Genomic DNA, 16,523 nt, shown 5'->3' with positions numbered 1-16,523 from the left:
ATGTGGGATCTTCCCGGACCGGGGCACAAACCCGTGTCCCCTGCACTGGCAGGCAGACTCTCAACCACTGCGCCACCAGGGAAGCCCCAGCAAGTTTTTAATATTTGTTCTATTCCCTAGATGTTCTTGTTTCTTTTTTTAGGGACTCCTATATCCGTATGCTGAATCTTCTTTTTAAAGCTTCAATATTTGTCATTTTCCCTCAAATCTTTTTTTATTTCTTAATTTTTTTTTTTAAAAACTCCCTCCCTTTAATTTACTATTTCTTGTAAGGCATTATTTGTTGTATTTGTGTGTGTGTGTGTGTGTTAAGTGTTTTTCTTCTAATTTATTCTTCAGTTCTGAAATATTTTTTCTTTTGTTTTTGAGCTTTATTAGCTAATTTCTGAGTTTTTCTAATTTTTGTTTTCATATCTTGTATCTTTTCATTAAGCAACATTAAGTCTCTTAGCTCATTTTGAAATGGTATGTTTCAGTTTGCATACACGTTGAGCATGTCTTTCTAGTATGTTTTCTTTGCCTGCAGGGTTATTCTGTTCCTTGTTGTCATCTTTTCTTATAGTTACTTGTATGTTATTTGACTTCAGTAGTTTTCCAATGTTCATTTTTACATGGATTCAATTTGCATAATTTCTTAGATTTGGTTCAGATAGCTTTTCTAACTTCTCATGAGCTCCCTTTTCTATAGTTTATTATATTAGTAAAACTGTAAGTGCTTGCTTGGTGCAGTTACCAGCTCCGTTTCCTTCTCCCTTTTCTCTGGATCTTCTTTTTCCTTTGTCTTAGTTGTTCCCATGCTTAACAATTTTGTGTCATCCCAGCAGTTTCTCTTCAGTATGAGACCTTGTACTTGAAGCAAGCCCTAGTCTCAGGTATGAGAATTTATGGGAATGAACCAACTCTAAGACTTAGGTCTGATTACTGGAATATGCTACACCTCTCCCAGTTTTAGCTGCTGTTCTCAAATTGAATTGCCATGATTTCCAGTGAATACTTTTAGTTTATGTGGGGTTTTTCTGTTCTCAGCTCTGTCAGATGTCCCTTGGCTTCACACTGCTTTCCGCTACATAGACATTGATAAGACACAGGTCTTATGACTATTGTCCCACCTGATTGTATTCTGGGGTTTGTGAGGACAGCCAGCCTGTTGTTTGTTTGTTTTTGGCTTTGTCATCTAGTTGCAATGTCTTTTTATATGGGGATTCAAAAGATCTCAAACATATGCTACCATCTCCATTACCACCTTCTCAGAATCTCACAGTTATTTAAGTGAGATGACTTAATATAAAAAGTTATTTAGATGTTAAAGAACCAAAAAGCATAAAAAGAACTCTTTGTGACAGCCTGGAGGGGTGGGATAGGGAGGGTGGGAGGGAGGGAGACGCAAGAGGGAAGACATATGGGAACATATGTATATGTATAACTGATTCACTTTGTTATAAAGCAGAAACTAACACACCATTGTAAAGCAATTATACCCCAATAAAGATGTTAAAAAAAAAAAAAGAACTCTTGAATATCACAGAGCTAGAAACTGCAGGAAGCAACTACCATATCTAGAACTGGGAAACTGGAGAAGTGTTTATTGCTTGGCTGGTGCTGGCATTTCTGAGTTCAGATGAGGGGACTCATGGAGTTGGGATCCAGCTCTAAGAGAAGCTGGAGCAACATTCGTGTTGGTTTCCCTGAGGGGGCATAATCAGCATGATATTTGAAAGACTGCACACTACAGTCAACTGCTGCTGCTGAAAGGAAATGTTAGTGCCACAGTGAAGTTTTATTGGGGTGATGCTAATAGGAACAAGAAGAAAATAGTGAGAAAAAGAAGAGTTTCTTTCCTCCTCCTTCTGGCCTATGATCACCCTATACTTCTCCCTATCGCCAGAGCTTAACAGGGAGCAAGCTGACAAATCAGAAGTGCAATTTCCAGAGGTCTAGTTCCAGCATCACAAAGCAAAATATACAAGGGTCAATTTGAAGCGGAGAGATAATACCTTAAAAACTGGCTTATAACTGTTATATTCTTTGTAAACTGTGACTTTTATCACTGCATCATCTTTATCTTAGTACTTTTAACCTTTTTATTTGATCTGACATGAATGTTGCCTTTCCTCCATTTTTTTTGTATGCTGTTGCTTATCTCTTTTCCTATTTTTTATTTCCAATATTTCTTCACTGCTTTAAGTGTGTGTGTGTGTGTGTGTGTGTGTGTGTGTGTGTGTTTAGGAATACACTGATAGGTTTTGTTTTTATCAACTCAATCTGAGAATCTGTTTTACACAATGGGGAATTTAAACATTTGTTAGGATTTATTCCTTTCACCTTATACTTTGTTTGCATTCTTATTTTTTGTTGTTGTTTGCGGTACGCGGGCCTCTCACTGTTGGGGCCTCTCCCGTTGCGGAGCACAGGCTCCAGACGCGCAGGCTCAGTGGCCATGGCTCACGGGCCCAACCACTCCACGGCATGTGGGATCTTCCTGGACTGGGGCACGAACCCGTGTCCCCTGCATCGGCAGGTGGACTCTCAACCACTGCGCCACCAGGGAAGCCCTGTTTGCATTTTTAAACATTTTCCTTTTTTCCTTCTAAATATTTCCCTTACTAGTTCCCTCTCTGATCATTACTATTACTTATATTTTTCCTCTTTATAATCAGCAAATTTTATTATACTTTTCCGTTCAACTGGTGATTATCATTTTCATATACTCAAAATGAAACCCATATGAAAGGGTTATATGAAAATAAGAAACCAATTAATTCTGTTTTTAGGTGCTCTGCTCCTTCACTGGATGAGCCCTTTAGAATACTTTTACTTCCCCTCTCCCCACCCCCAAGGATTTATTAGCATATTTTATTGATAATTACCTTTAGTTAGTCTATTATCAGGGATTCCTCACATATGCCACTTCTATTTCAAGAATCAACAGTCTGTACTCATATTATACATACTCAGCCTGCATCTCTGTTTAGATTTCTCTTCAGGTAACAGATGTGTCAGAGCTCATCACTCTTTCATCTAGTCCATCTTCCCATGTCTTGAGGGCTGTATTTTCTTTCATTTGTTTGTGGTTTGATTACAGTCCTTTCCTTTACTATTTCTTCAGTTGTACTACTGAGTGATATAGTCTATCAATCTTCACATATTTCCAAACAACTTTCTTTGAAATTGACAATTAAATGATATCTTAGTTATATTAGCATTATTGGGTCATAGTCCTTTTTTTCAATATAAATGATAATAAATTTTCCTCTTGCTTCTCTATTGTAAGTAAACGGTGGTCTGATTATTTTTCCTTCATGATTTATTCTTTTACCAAGGAAGACAGACTTTTTTCTTTATCCTTGGAACTTAGAAATTTAAGATTATTTCTAATATGTCCATAACAAGATAGTATTAAAAGTCAGCATGTGAATAAAGAAAGTTGAAACCTCAACAAAATGACAGGTCCTTAAGATATTAATGAATAGATTCTATGACCTTTTCTAATTGCATGATATTGGCATATCTTTCAGGTAGTCATTTTTGTTTGCTCATTTGTGACTGCTGATATTTCCTTTCTCATTGTCACTGAGGTCCTTTCTTCTCTTTTGCCTATAATGCAATTCTTGGAATTGGGCTTTCATTGTACTGCTGTGTAATATAAACCATGATAATTTTGATGTATTAAGACATTAGTTATGGTTGCTTTGCTATAGCTGATGGGAACTCCCCTCCTTTTCTGCAATGTCATTCTTAGTAAATAACAAAGTCTTATTTAAAATTTGGAGTCTACGGTCTTATTTTCCACAACAATGTTTTCATTCATCAATCCTGCCTGACTGAGATCTTTTATTCTGCAGATGAATGTCTTTCTCTAGTTCAGGAACATTTTTTCTATATTTTTTTATATGAAATGCTACTCCATCTTTTACTCTTCCTCCCTTTGGAACTCCTGTTACTCACTGTTGGGTCTTCTGTATGTGTCTTTCAGTTCCCTGGTCTTTTTTTTTTTTTTTTGCGGTACGTGGGCCTCTCACTGTTGTGGCCTCTCCTGTTGCGGAGCACAGGCTCTGGACGTGCAGGCTCAGCTGCCACGGCTCACAGGCCCAGCAGCTCCAGGGCATGTGGGATCTTCCCGGACCGGGGCACGAACCCGCGTCCCCTGCATCGGCAGGCGGACTCTCAACCACTGCGCCACCAGGGAAGCCCTGATCTTGTCTTTTATGCTTTCCATCCACTTGTATTTTTGTTCTGTGCTCTCAATTTTCCACCATTTGATGTTTCATACTATTAATTCTGATGTATGATTTATGTGCTGAGTTTTTGGCTTTTTATGTGCTGAGCTTTAAAGCTCAAAAATTATGATTCAAATCCTTGGGTTGGGACAGCGTGAGATAGGGATAGTAGTTAATGTGCTCCTAAAATTTCCAGGCTAAAGATTCAGGCCTGAAATAAGCATATAAAATCAGCAGAAATGAAGAAGGAGTAATAAATTGTGTTAGTTCGCTGGGGCTGCCATAATAAAATACCACAGACTGGGTGGCTTAAACAACAGATATTTATTTTCTCAAAGTTCTGGAGGCTGGACGTCTAAGATCAAGTGCCAACAGTATTGATTTCCTCTGAGGCCTCTCTCCTTGGTTTGCACATGGCTGCATTCTTGCTGCCTCTTCACACGGTCTTTTCTCTGTGTGTGCACACCCCCTGGTGTCAGTTTTTGTGTCCAAATTTCCTCTTCTATAAAAGCAAATGACTAAGGCCAAAAATAGCTTCTCTTATGTCAAGAAAGCCATGCCTGTTTAGGCCCAAAATAGCTTCTCTTATGTCAAGAAAGCCATGCCTGGTTCTCTTTCTCCAAGGATTTCCCCCCTACACTATCTGCTTCACTTTCAGTCTTACCTCCCCAGCACACCAGTCAGATTGGATTAGGACCCACACTAATGGCCTCATTTTAACTTAATTACCTCTTTAGAGACCTTATTTCCAACTATGATTATACTCTGAGATACTGGGGATTAGGATTTCAACAGATGAATTTTGGGGAAACACAATTCAGCCCATAACAATTGTCACTGTAAAAGTAAATACTTGCTGTTTATTCACATCAACTAATTCCTGTATCAACTAGGTTTCCAACAATTCAATTCAATTCTGACACCAACTCCCAGAGTTAGCATCAGGATCCACAAGTGTCTCAGTTCCACAAGAGTGCCCCCACTAGAAACACTGGCCACAAATGGGGTGCCAAAATAGTTACATTTCTGCTCAGCAGACTAAACATTCAAGGGTTCCCTCAACCCTCTCAATAGGTTTGGTAACTCACTAGAACAACTCACAGAACTTAGGAAAGCATTTACTTATGACCACTGGTTTATTATAGAAGATATCATTCAGGAACAGTCAAATGGAAGAGGTGTGTAGGGCAAGGTATGGGGGTAGTTGTGTGAAGCTTTCATGCCTTTTCTGGATGCGTTACCCTCCCAGCACCTCAATGAGCTTACCAACTGAAAAACTCTCCAAACTCCATTGATGAGGGTTTTTAAAGGAGGTTTCATTAAGTAGGCATGATTGATTAAATTATTGATAATCGGTAAATAACTCAATCACCAGCCCCTCTCCCTTCCTGGAGGTTGGAGGGTAGGGCTGAAAGTGTAAGCAGATAGGGTAGGAGGTCCCAGAGAAAGAGAACCAGGCATGGCTTTTTAGACATAAAAGAAACCATTTTTGGCCTAAGTCCTTTTGTGATCCAAGCCTGGCCACACTGTTTGCCCTTGAACAGGTCTCAGTAATTAATGATCTTAAGAGAAGTGAGGCAATGTAGGTACAAAGGAAAAGCAGTCAAGAAACAATAGTTCAGCGATAAAAGAGTCCTAGTTCCTCCTCAAGGGATATGCAGAACACTCTGTTACATTTCTTTGAGTTCCACAGGAACTAAGGCCCACACCCAGGTGGAGGATAGTAACTACATGCTGAGACCTCAGACTGGTGGAACCTAAGGAATGATGATGTTGACCTTTTCTGACCCTCAGGACTTTAATCAACTAAAGCTTGGACTTGGTTGACCTTTGCTTCAATTCAATGTTAAATTCTCCTCTGCTTAAGCCCCTTCATGAATATGCATACACTGCCCAAGCCCCTTCATGAATATGAATGTACCCTTAGCTTAAAACTTCCCCAGTTTTGCTGTTTGGGGAAGAATGCTTTGGGAAAGATCCCTGGTGTTCTCGTTACTTGCTGCAAGTAATAAATCCTTACCCCGCTCTTTGGCTTGTTTGTGTCTTTTGGCACTCACTAAAAGGCGAACCTGTTTTCAGATAACAAAAGTTCCAAGCTTCTAATCATGGATTGCTCTTTCTGGTGACCAGAACCCATCCAGAAGCCATCTAAGGGCCTGCCTTACCACTAAGGAAGTTCCAGAAATTTTGGATTTGTGTGAGAAACTGGGGACAAAGACCAAATATTTTTCTATTACACCACATTTATGCAAAAAGGTGACACACTGGACTACAAGATGCTTTTGAATCCTTGATGAATACAGACTGAGAAAAATGCCATTTAAATGTAAGTATGTCTGCCTTTTAAGAGGTTAACTTTACCTTTAGATTGTTTCTTTGTTCTAAGAAAGCCACAAAGTGGGCCTGTAAACTAAATCAAGTCATCTATCTATTGTTCCTGAGAAAACCACAAGAATCTTGAATGTAAATATCTTAGAGCAGCTAAGAGTTTTGTTTTGTAAATTAAACGTACCTAGGTATCAGGTTTCTACAAGTTTTGTGGCTTCCTTGGCAAAAGTATCCTTTTCTGTTTGGATCTAGATTGCCCTGTGTATTATTTTTGTCCTTTTTCTTTGAACAGTTGTAGGAACTCTAGTGGTGTAAAAAAAGAAAACTCTAAGAAGAGAAAGCTGACTGGAAAGGTGACACAGAAATCAGTTGCAAACTCAGCCAACTTTAGAGACCAAGCAGGTGACATAAATGTGTGTGAAACTGTTCATTCTGAAACTATATTTAGTGGTGAGTAGTTTAGGGGTAAAACTGGAAAGTTTGTGCCTTCTCAAGGAATTTAATTTCAAAAAAGTTTTTGAAACACTCTGAAGTAAGTTTAGTTTCCAGCTATGGTGGAGTAAGAGGGACCAGATTTTATCCTCCTGCCATAACAAATAGAAAATTGGACAAAATATATGAAACAATGGTTTTCAGACTCTGGGCAATGTCAGCACAGGACAATGATCAATGACCCTTTTAAAAAGGAAATAAGGAAGGTAAGCCCTATTTTGCCCAAGCTTATTTCTGGAGTTTCCAGGTTGCATCATATGAAAGGGTACCCAAACAGAAATCAGCAGTCACACTAAATTAGGGAATTGGAATTTGGTGTTTAAGGATGCCAAGTTTTCTATAATTTGCAAGATATAATGATGTTGAGGAGATATAATAATGTATAGAAAGCACTGCCGAGATCTGTAGAAGGCTGACCTAGAGTCTTGCTGAGGATTAACCTGCACATTGAACTGTGACTTTTAAAAATACCTGTGGAATTTGAAAGTAATTTTTAAAATAAATTTTTTCTTAGTATTTTCTCTGAAATTACTTCCAGTTTTAAGAGAGGAAACAATGTAAAGAAAATGTAATTCACTGGTAGTCATTTTGGTAGAAACATTCCAAAAAATGAATAAACATACATGTTACGATTTAATGATTTTTATAGGAAAGTTTTTACTATTTACTGTTGGTCATTGCTTTGGTATTTAAGACTGTAACACTGAACTAGTTTTTCTCTCTTGATATTGAAGATTACTTAACTGTTTTTTAAATTGTCTTTCATTATCTACAGTTCCATACTAAGTACTAGTGTCTTAAAGACTTGGGAATCAAAACCAAGTCCAAACAAGAATTAAAATCTGCCCTTGGGAATTCCCTGATGGTCCAGTGGTTAAGACTTTCACTGCCAGGACCCAGGTTCGATCCCTGGCGGGGGAACTAAGATCCCACCAGCCACGCAGTGTGGCCAAAAATAAAATAAAATAAAATCTGCCCTTATATAGAGTTTAAAGCTTCTTTTAAAATACATTCTAGAACGTCAATTACTGTATTTACTACTGAGTCTGCAAACTAATAGCTGCAACTAGGTACTACCTTATGTTAGAATGATGTAACATTTATAAATATATAAATTATTTTTACATTTCAGTTTAATCCACTAAGTTGCTATTTTTACTTTGTCAACAAGTTCTAGTAATTTTTTTTTTTTTTTTTTTTTTTTTTTTGCGGTATGCGGGCCTCTCACTGTTGTGGCCTCTCCCATTGCGGAGCACAGGCTCCAGACGCGTAGGCTCAGCGGCCATGGCGCGTGGGCCCAGCAGCCCCGCGGCACGTGGGATCCCCCCGGACCGGGACACGAACCCGCGTCCCCTGCAGCGGCAGGCGGACTCTCAACCACTGCGCCACCAGGGAAGCCCAAGTTCTAATAATTTTTTATCATTAATTAGATCACTACACATGTTTTACTTATACAATTATTTCAGTCCTATTTTCTAAGTATCAGGCAAATCTTAAAGGAAGCTTAGTTATAATAAAGGATTATGTAATATTTCTAATCCCTTTGATGTGATTTAAGATTTTAATCCCTGACTTTGAAACTGAGCAGGATCCTTCCGGCCCCTCCCAGGTACAAAAACCCCTCCATGTCTCCTGGTTCTTGTTTGCAGAAAAAGACTTTAGTCTCCTAGGCCTTCCCTGAGTTCCAAAGAACAGACTCAAATAGTTACTAATTAGGGAAGTTAGGGGACACAGAAACAAAGGAAAAACAGTAAAGTAAGAAAAGTAATGATAACCTAAACCAGTGGTCCCCAACCTTTTTGGCACCAGCGACCAGTTTTGTGGAAGACAATTTTTCCATGGACCGGGGTAGGGGGATGGTTCCGGCAGTAATGTGAGCAATGGGGGGGATGGTTCAGGAGGTAATGCGAGCGATGGGGAGTGGCAGATGAAGCTTCCCTTGCTTGCCCCCTGCTCACCTCCTGCTGTGCAGCCCCAGTTCCTAACAGACTGCGGACAGGTATCGCCTGCGGGTTGGGGACCCCTGGCCTAAACAATAGTTCAGTGAAAAAAAAAGAGTTCTAGTTCCTTCTCCAGGGAGATACATAACGATCTGATGCATATCTTCCAGTTGTTCTGCAGAAACTAAGACCCCCTACCCAGATGGAAGAAGGTGGACTACATGCTGACCACGAGCACATAGACCCCAGACTGGCTGGAACCAGAAGGCTGACGGTTAAGATTCCTGAAAGGTCATGCTGTTACCTCACCACCAACCAATTAGAAGAAAATCCCTGAGCTGCAACCCTCATCCCAAATGCTGCCTTTAAAAACCCTTCCATGAGAGCCATTGGGGAGTTTGGGTCTTTTGAACATGAGCTGCCATTTCTCCTTGCTTGGGCCCCTGAAAATAAATGCTGTAGTTTCCTTAACCACAACCTAGTGTCAGTAGATTGGCTTTGCTACAAGGCAGGCAAGCAGACTCAAATTCAGTTCAGTAGCAACTTCTCAAAAAATAACCAGAGCTTTACTATTTCCTGGAAGAAAAAAAAAAAAAAAGGAAAAAAAGGGAAAAAGCATCAGTTTGTTATGTATATCCTTTGAGGAGGAACTAGGACTCCTTTTTTTCACTGAACTATTGTTTAGGTTATCATTACTTTTCTTGCTATACTGTTTTTCCTTTGTTTCTGCATCCCCTCTACTTTCTACAGAAAGTATAAGGCAGCATAAGAAGTACAGAAAAGTAGTAAATGATCTGTCAAATTGGATAGACCAGTGAATCAAGTATATCTCTATTGTGAACTCAGTTCTATTGGCCATACTCTGTAATTAGATTATACTGGATAATAAGACATCTCTACAGTTAGTTCCTGTGACATAGTGATTTATAATAAAAAAATACATATTTGCCTTTGGTTCCTGGCCCATAGTTCCAAACCCTTGTAATTTCTTGAGCAGAGAGCAATGTGAGCACCTTTTGTTATAATATTTGGTCTTTTGTCCTCAGTTCCTTAAATCACTTCAGAGCCATCAAGGTGAAGTGGGTATCTTGTTATTCATAACAAGCCCCCTTCCACCACAGCTGGCTTTTGTTAATGAGGAGACTTTTGGAGAGCACCTAAGGATGCAGCTGGTTGCCAGGGGAAACAATTAGAATACAGGATTGGAACTTTCAGTCCCTCTCCGTGATGAGGGGAGAGGCAAGAGGAAAGGGACTGGAGGTGGAATCAATCACCTATGGCCAATAATTTAATCAACTGTGCCTATGTAATGAAGCCTCCATAAAACTCCAAAAGGATGGGATTCAGAGAACTCCTGGGTTGGTGAACATGTAGAGAGTCGGGAGAGGGGCACACTTGGGGAGGGCATGGAACCTCTGAGCCCTTTGCCCATACCTTGCCCTACGCATCTCTTCTATGTGGCTGTTCCTGAGTAATATCCTTTTATGATAAACCAGTAATCTGGTGAGTAAAATGTTTCTCTGAGTTTTGTGAGCCACTCTCACAAACTAACCCAACCCAAGGAGAGCATATGGTAAGAAGCATAGGTGATAACCTGGACTTACACGACCGGCTTCTGAAGTGGGAAGGGGAGTCTTGTAGGATGGACCCCTTAACCTGAAACCCAAAGAGGGGGTCGAGGGAACCTCTGATTTGTAGCTGGTTATCAGAAGCACAGGTAACAACCTGGGCTCACAAATTTCTTCTGAAGTAAACAACAGTCTGTGGGACTAAGTCCTTAACCTGTGGAATCTGATGCTCTCTCCAGACGTACAGTGTCAGAATTGAGTCAAATTGTAGGATATCCAGCCGGTGTCAGATAATTGCTTATTGATGTGGGGAATGCCCTCCCATACACATACACCCCACACACAGGAATTGGTGACCAGAATCTTTAGGTCCCCAAAATGGGATTCTTAATTATTTACCTACAGGGTTTATAAACCCTTTTATAAGGAAAAAACCAAAAACGTCGATATACATCAACAACATAATTCTGAATACTAAATACACACTACATTTGATATCCAAGTGCAAAACATAAATGGCCTTCCTCAGCTGTGGCTGACCTTTATGACGGGCACAGCCATTAGGCTGAAGACTACGGCAGATATTTTACCTATACATGTGGTTTCCGTGAAGGGATCCTTACTTAGAAAGTAGTCCGAGCGGTAGCTACCCAGAAGATTCTGTTGTTCTGAAAAGGGCAGTTGTGGTTCTCCCAGCTTTCTGTCATGCTTGCTTAAGAGGAGCAATGGGCTGCAGCTGCCAGCATCCAGCAGAGGTGGCAGGAACATCAGGTGCATAAGCCAGTAGATTCAGAGGGGTAGGACACATAAAATGTGAGGCTTATGAGGAAAAGAGACTGTCAAGGGAAAAAGAAGCAAAATTATCCTAGTGCACAAATTCATAAATAAGGAATTTCTTCCTTATTTATGAATCTTTAATATTTACTTATATCTCAATATTTCTCAAACATGTAATAAAGTTAATATGTATGTACCTGTCTCTCCACTGGACTCTGAAAACCCAAACCCTCAGAATCTTGTACTTGGGTGGAATTGAATAAGAGGCACTTCCAGTATGTATGCCAACTCATAAAGTAGATAATAAAAATGCTAATTTACATAAGTTTTGGTTTAACTTTTCAAAAGTTCTTGACAACTGGGTGTGTAAGTGATCTCTCATTGAAATGGTATTAATTTTTTTTGTCTTTGCATATCTTACTTTCTTTGCTGAAAAAAGCTGGGAAAAAACCAGAAGTACTAAAAATTTACTAAGAGAAAATGTGCCTCTCTGGATTAGCGTAGTCAAGGTAGAAAACTCTTATGTAACACCACATGTTAATCTGAATTAATATACATCAATAATTATTAATTGCAGTTGAGCTAATTTGAATTATTCTGACCAAGTCAGAAAACTATATGATTCAGTTATCTCAAACAAAGTCATGGTTTTGAGGTTTATTAGTTTGAGAAGTCTATTTTTTACATCCAATGAAGCCAACTGTTTGATATTAAACTTGTCCTAAAAACACCTGTGTATAGTGTCATTGATTTAAAATACAATAAAATGTGCTTAAAATTCTATTGAAACACTGAACAGCTTTTAACTACAAAACCTGTTCTTATGGTACATCTAATACACATAAATGAGATAATTAACATTACTTAGTAGAAGAGTTACAGTTAACATTGTCAAGTGTTTGAATTTTAGGTATTGGAGTTGGAAACAGGGAAAAGACCCCATCATTTTGTGGGAAAATGACAGGTCTTTTAATTAGACTGAAAGTAATATATATTATTATTATTCATATTTTGATAGGTAGCTACAGGTTTCAACAGCTAAATTAAGCTTAGAAACACAAATGTGGCACTGAGGTAAATGGACATGGAAAATTTTACTTGTATCTTCCTCATTCTTTTCCTCTCAATCTCCCCCATCTCAGTAAATGGTAACTCTTCCAGTAGTTTGGGACAAAAACTATGCAGTGATAGCTGATGCTTCTCCTTCTCTCACATCCAAACCTTGAGTAAATTCTGTTACATCTGTCTTCGGAATATAACCAGAATGTTCTTACCAGCTTCCTTGCTATCAGCTGTCATTTCTAGTTTGGATTATTACAATAATATTTAATCCTAAAGTGTTCATTGCTTCAACTGTTCATCTATCCACCCATCCAACAACTACTAATAAACAACCACTTATATCAGACACCGTTTGGGGTACTTATGTACACAGAGAATTGCCCCTTTGGCCTTTACAAAAGGAATACCTCTTTTGCATCCTAAATTTACTATGATGCATTGTCCCAGGACATAACTACCAGGGGACTAAACAGTCAATAATGAGAAAGTTAATGACTCAGTAAGGAATCACTTTCCAAGTCGAGATTCCAATGCTTTGCTTCTTAACCAGACTAAACTGGAGAACCTAATTGATATGTCATTAAGAATATTCTGATAGATCACTGTCAGTAATGATTTTTGGCACACAACATTGAAGGAATATAAAGAATTGAATGACATTACTTTATAATATTCTTTTACTCCTCTCAGCTTAAATGAACAAGATGTTTTGGCCTTTATATCTCTAAAACTGAAAAAGAGAAAAAGAATGTATGTTGAACTCTGTCAGATTACAGCAATAAATAATACTCATCCATGAAAACATTACCTAAATGATAAAAAAACCCAATCTCCTAAGAAATATATTTCAATAAAATATTACTTTTTATAATACTCAAAATTGTGACATTTATACTTTGATCAGCTGTATACGAATAGCAGTTGTAATGATAAAAAATTTCTCTGAATTGACAACGTTCAGAACATTATGATCACAAGATACGCAATAAATGTAAATATACACACTTTTTTTGCTGCAGAAAACAATAACCAATAAAACTTCCATACGTAAAACCTTACTACCTAACAGTGGCATTTTGTAGGTTAAGAGTTTCTCAATAGTACAGCACTATTGACATTCTGGGCTGGATAATTCTTTGTTGTTGGGAATTGCCTTGTGCAATGTAGGATGTTTTGCAATATCCCTGGCCTCTCCCCACTAGATACCAATAGCCCCTACTCCCTAGTTATGACACCAAAAATGTTTCCAGATATTGCCACATGTGCCCCCACCCCACTGAGAGGCAATATTCCCTAATTGAATGCCACTGCTGTAGGGAATATAATAGCAATGAAATGTAAAACTTTATCAAAGAGCTAGTTCATTTTTTAAAAATATATGATGGGTATCAAAATACTATATTTAATCCCATTGCATACATTTAAAAGAGTGAGTGATTGTAAAATTACATTTTATGATATACTGGAAATTACATTATTTATCATTATCTGAACTTATGGGGAGGAACTTTGGATGTTAGCTCACAATCCATTAGCCAAAGGCATCCAGTAGTTCATAGGATAGGTGGGTAATGTACATTAACATTCATTTACAGATCTTTTCCCAAACCCTAATAGGTACCTTAGAACACTCTTGAGTTTATCTCATATAGCTCTAAGCCTTCTTTTTTTTCCCCTTGAGGAATGTAATAAGTTCTTGAAGACTATCTTTCTTTGTAAAAGTCTAGAAAACTGAACTGAAAGAGTATCAAGGCTTTTGAACACATGTAATATATTTAGATACAAATATTTTTCAAAATTCAACTTATATAGGCTAGTAATCTTTTTCACTTCCATTCTTCAAATGATGCCTATACAATTGCAAAGATTTGGAGACTGAAAATAGCTTAAGAACTCCAAAGATCTTTTCTATACATAGAAGCAGTATTTCCTTAATCCTGTTACAAGGCCCGTAAATAGTGTCTCACTGCGCCTCAATCCTCTCAGCTTAATCACTGGCAAAAGTGCCAATGGAATCATTCATTCTAAATAAAATTATAAAAATGTATGTAGTGCTTTTATTGTTTTAAAGCAATTCCACATAAATTATCTACTATTAATTGAACACATCTAAATGACAGGTAGAAAAGATGTTAGGGATAAGAAATTTGCATTTAGTAATAACTTGCCTAGACAATTCAGCAGAGCTGACATCTCCAGACCAATCGCACCAAACTCTTTTCTTACGAAATCCTGATTTGAGATATTGCTCATTTTACATTTTATGAAGTTTTGGGATGCTTTGAAGGTAAGTTAAATCCAATTACTGCCAAAGGCTTCAAAAAGTCCTTAGCTTTATCACATTTCTTAAGCACTTTGTACAGGCTTTGTACAAATTGGAAGACCAAATTGTCCAACTTGTCTGTAGTCAATGTAACACCATTTAAAAGTCGATTCTGTGTTGAATACATTTATTAAATTGTACAAAGGTTTTTTGTTTTGTTTTGTTTTTTTGCGGTACGCGGGCCTCTCACTGCTGTGGCCTTTCCCGTTGCGGAGCACAGGCTCCGGACGCGCAGGCTCAGCGGCTGTGGCTCACGGGCCCAGCCGCTCCGCGGCATGTGGGAACTTCCCGGACCGGGGTACGAACCAGTGTTCCCTGCATCGGCAGGCGGACTCTCAACCACTGCGCCACCAGGGAAGCCCAAAGGTGTTTATTTTTTCTTCTTCAAAGTTTGAATTCTTATATCATGAAGGTCAAAACACTGACTTCAACAGTACTTCTCAAAAGAATGGCTCTGCCTTTTACAATTAAACAGCTATTGAGAACAACATGGAGAAATAAATTTGATAAACCAGTATAGATGTTTCTCATTAAGCCTTCCAGAGTTCATGTATACAGGCCAGTTAATGGTTCTTCTAAAAATCATTGTCCAATCCCTATCATTAACTCAGTTAAAACCCAGATATTTAATGTCACATCAGGAATCACTTGTCCATCAGAAAAACAACTAGTCCTCATTTTAATTATTCTAGCGCTAAAACTGAAAAGCATATTCCAGCTACTTTAGAGTCTGGGTCCCCTAAAACTTCCACCAAAACAAGGCGCTGTAGTTCAGCATTTCCGAGTTATTTTTGCAGTTGTTACGTGAATCTGAGCCAAGGTGCCCGTGTGGCGCACCAGGCGGCCCCGGGTCCCCATGGCTACCGCCACAGCAACGCGTCGCGCGTCCCGCAAGGCAGGCCCCAGCTCGCGGGGAGGGGCGAGGGCGCCCGCCCGCGCCTCAGAGATGCTCAGGGGAGGCGCCGGGACACTGTCTTCCCCGAGTTGAAGGAAACGGCTAGGGCTGGGAAAGCTGGCGGGGAGCAAGCCAAAAGCTCGTCCCTGCTTCTTCGCAATGGCTAGGGCAGACCTCCCAGCGACACCAGGCCGCGTCAGTTCCCTCTACATTCTTCTTTCCCTTTTTTATCATGGTGCCTTGCAGACTTCGTTTTTTCCGTGCCCACGCAGGATAATTTAAGCTGCCTCCACAAACGTGACAGACGCCAAAGGTGAAGCCCCCAAACAGTCCCGCCAAAACTCACACCTTTTCCCACGTTTTCTCCGCAGGGCCGCCCGCGAGTGAGAGGTGTGCGGGCACAGGGGGAACTCGAGCTCCCGCCGCGGCCTCGCTTCGCCCCGCCCCCGGGCGCGCGCCCCACCCGTATAAGGTTCGGGGGACACGCCGCTCCGCCCACCTTGCCTCCAGCCCGCGCGCGCGCGCGCCGGGCGGAGGCAAGGGGTTGCAATAGGTTTCAGCAGTTCCTTTCTTTTTTTTTTTTTTACCCCTTAGAAGACTGTTTCCACAATGGCAAAAAACAGGCCCCAGTAAAAGTCAACAATCATAAAAGAGTAACTGTTGCTAAAAGTAATTACAGCACAGGAGCTCGCGAGTTTACCCCGCCTCCAAAAAAGCTTGAGCTCCGCCCCCATAGGGTCGGGCCCCGCCCCCCCCAAAGCCGCCCCTGGGAGCCCGCGCTTACGCTTTCCGGGCGGTGCACGACGCGCTCGCTCCGCCCCGCCAGCCCCGCCCTCCGGCCCCCCTCTCCCTCCCTCAGGAGAGCCTTCGCGCACGAACTAGGGCATACGGCGTCAGAGACGTGCGGGCACCTCATCCTTC

General features: G+C 40.0%; 1 long non-coding RNA gene across 2 annotated transcripts; it reads right to left on the bottom strand.

Annotated features, from left to right (window-relative positions):
• Positions 1-349: 349 nt before the first annotated feature.
• LOC141278537 (uncharacterized) lies at positions 350-16,454 on the bottom strand. Of its 2 annotated transcripts, none has more exons than XR_012331321.1 (4): positions 14,553-16,454; positions 13,048-13,114; positions 11,136-11,381; positions 350-4,669 (listed from the first exon to the last, which is right to left on the bottom strand). It is a non-coding gene; the product is annotated as an uncharacterized lncRNA (long non-coding RNA). The 2 variants fall into 2 exon arrangements; XR_012331322.1 differs by having other exon boundaries at positions 11,169-11,381.
• Positions 16,455-16,523: the final 69 nt, after the last annotated feature.

The sequence above is a fragment of the Tursiops truncatus genome, chromosome 4 (genome assembly GCF_011762595.2).
Source record: "Tursiops truncatus isolate mTurTru1 chromosome 4, mTurTru1.mat.Y, whole genome shotgun sequence".
NCBI lineage: Eukaryota > Metazoa > Chordata > Mammalia > Artiodactyla > Delphinidae > Tursiops > Tursiops truncatus.
The sequence above is the reverse complement of the archived record's forward strand: the minus strand, read 5'-3'. Positions and strand labels throughout refer to the sequence as shown.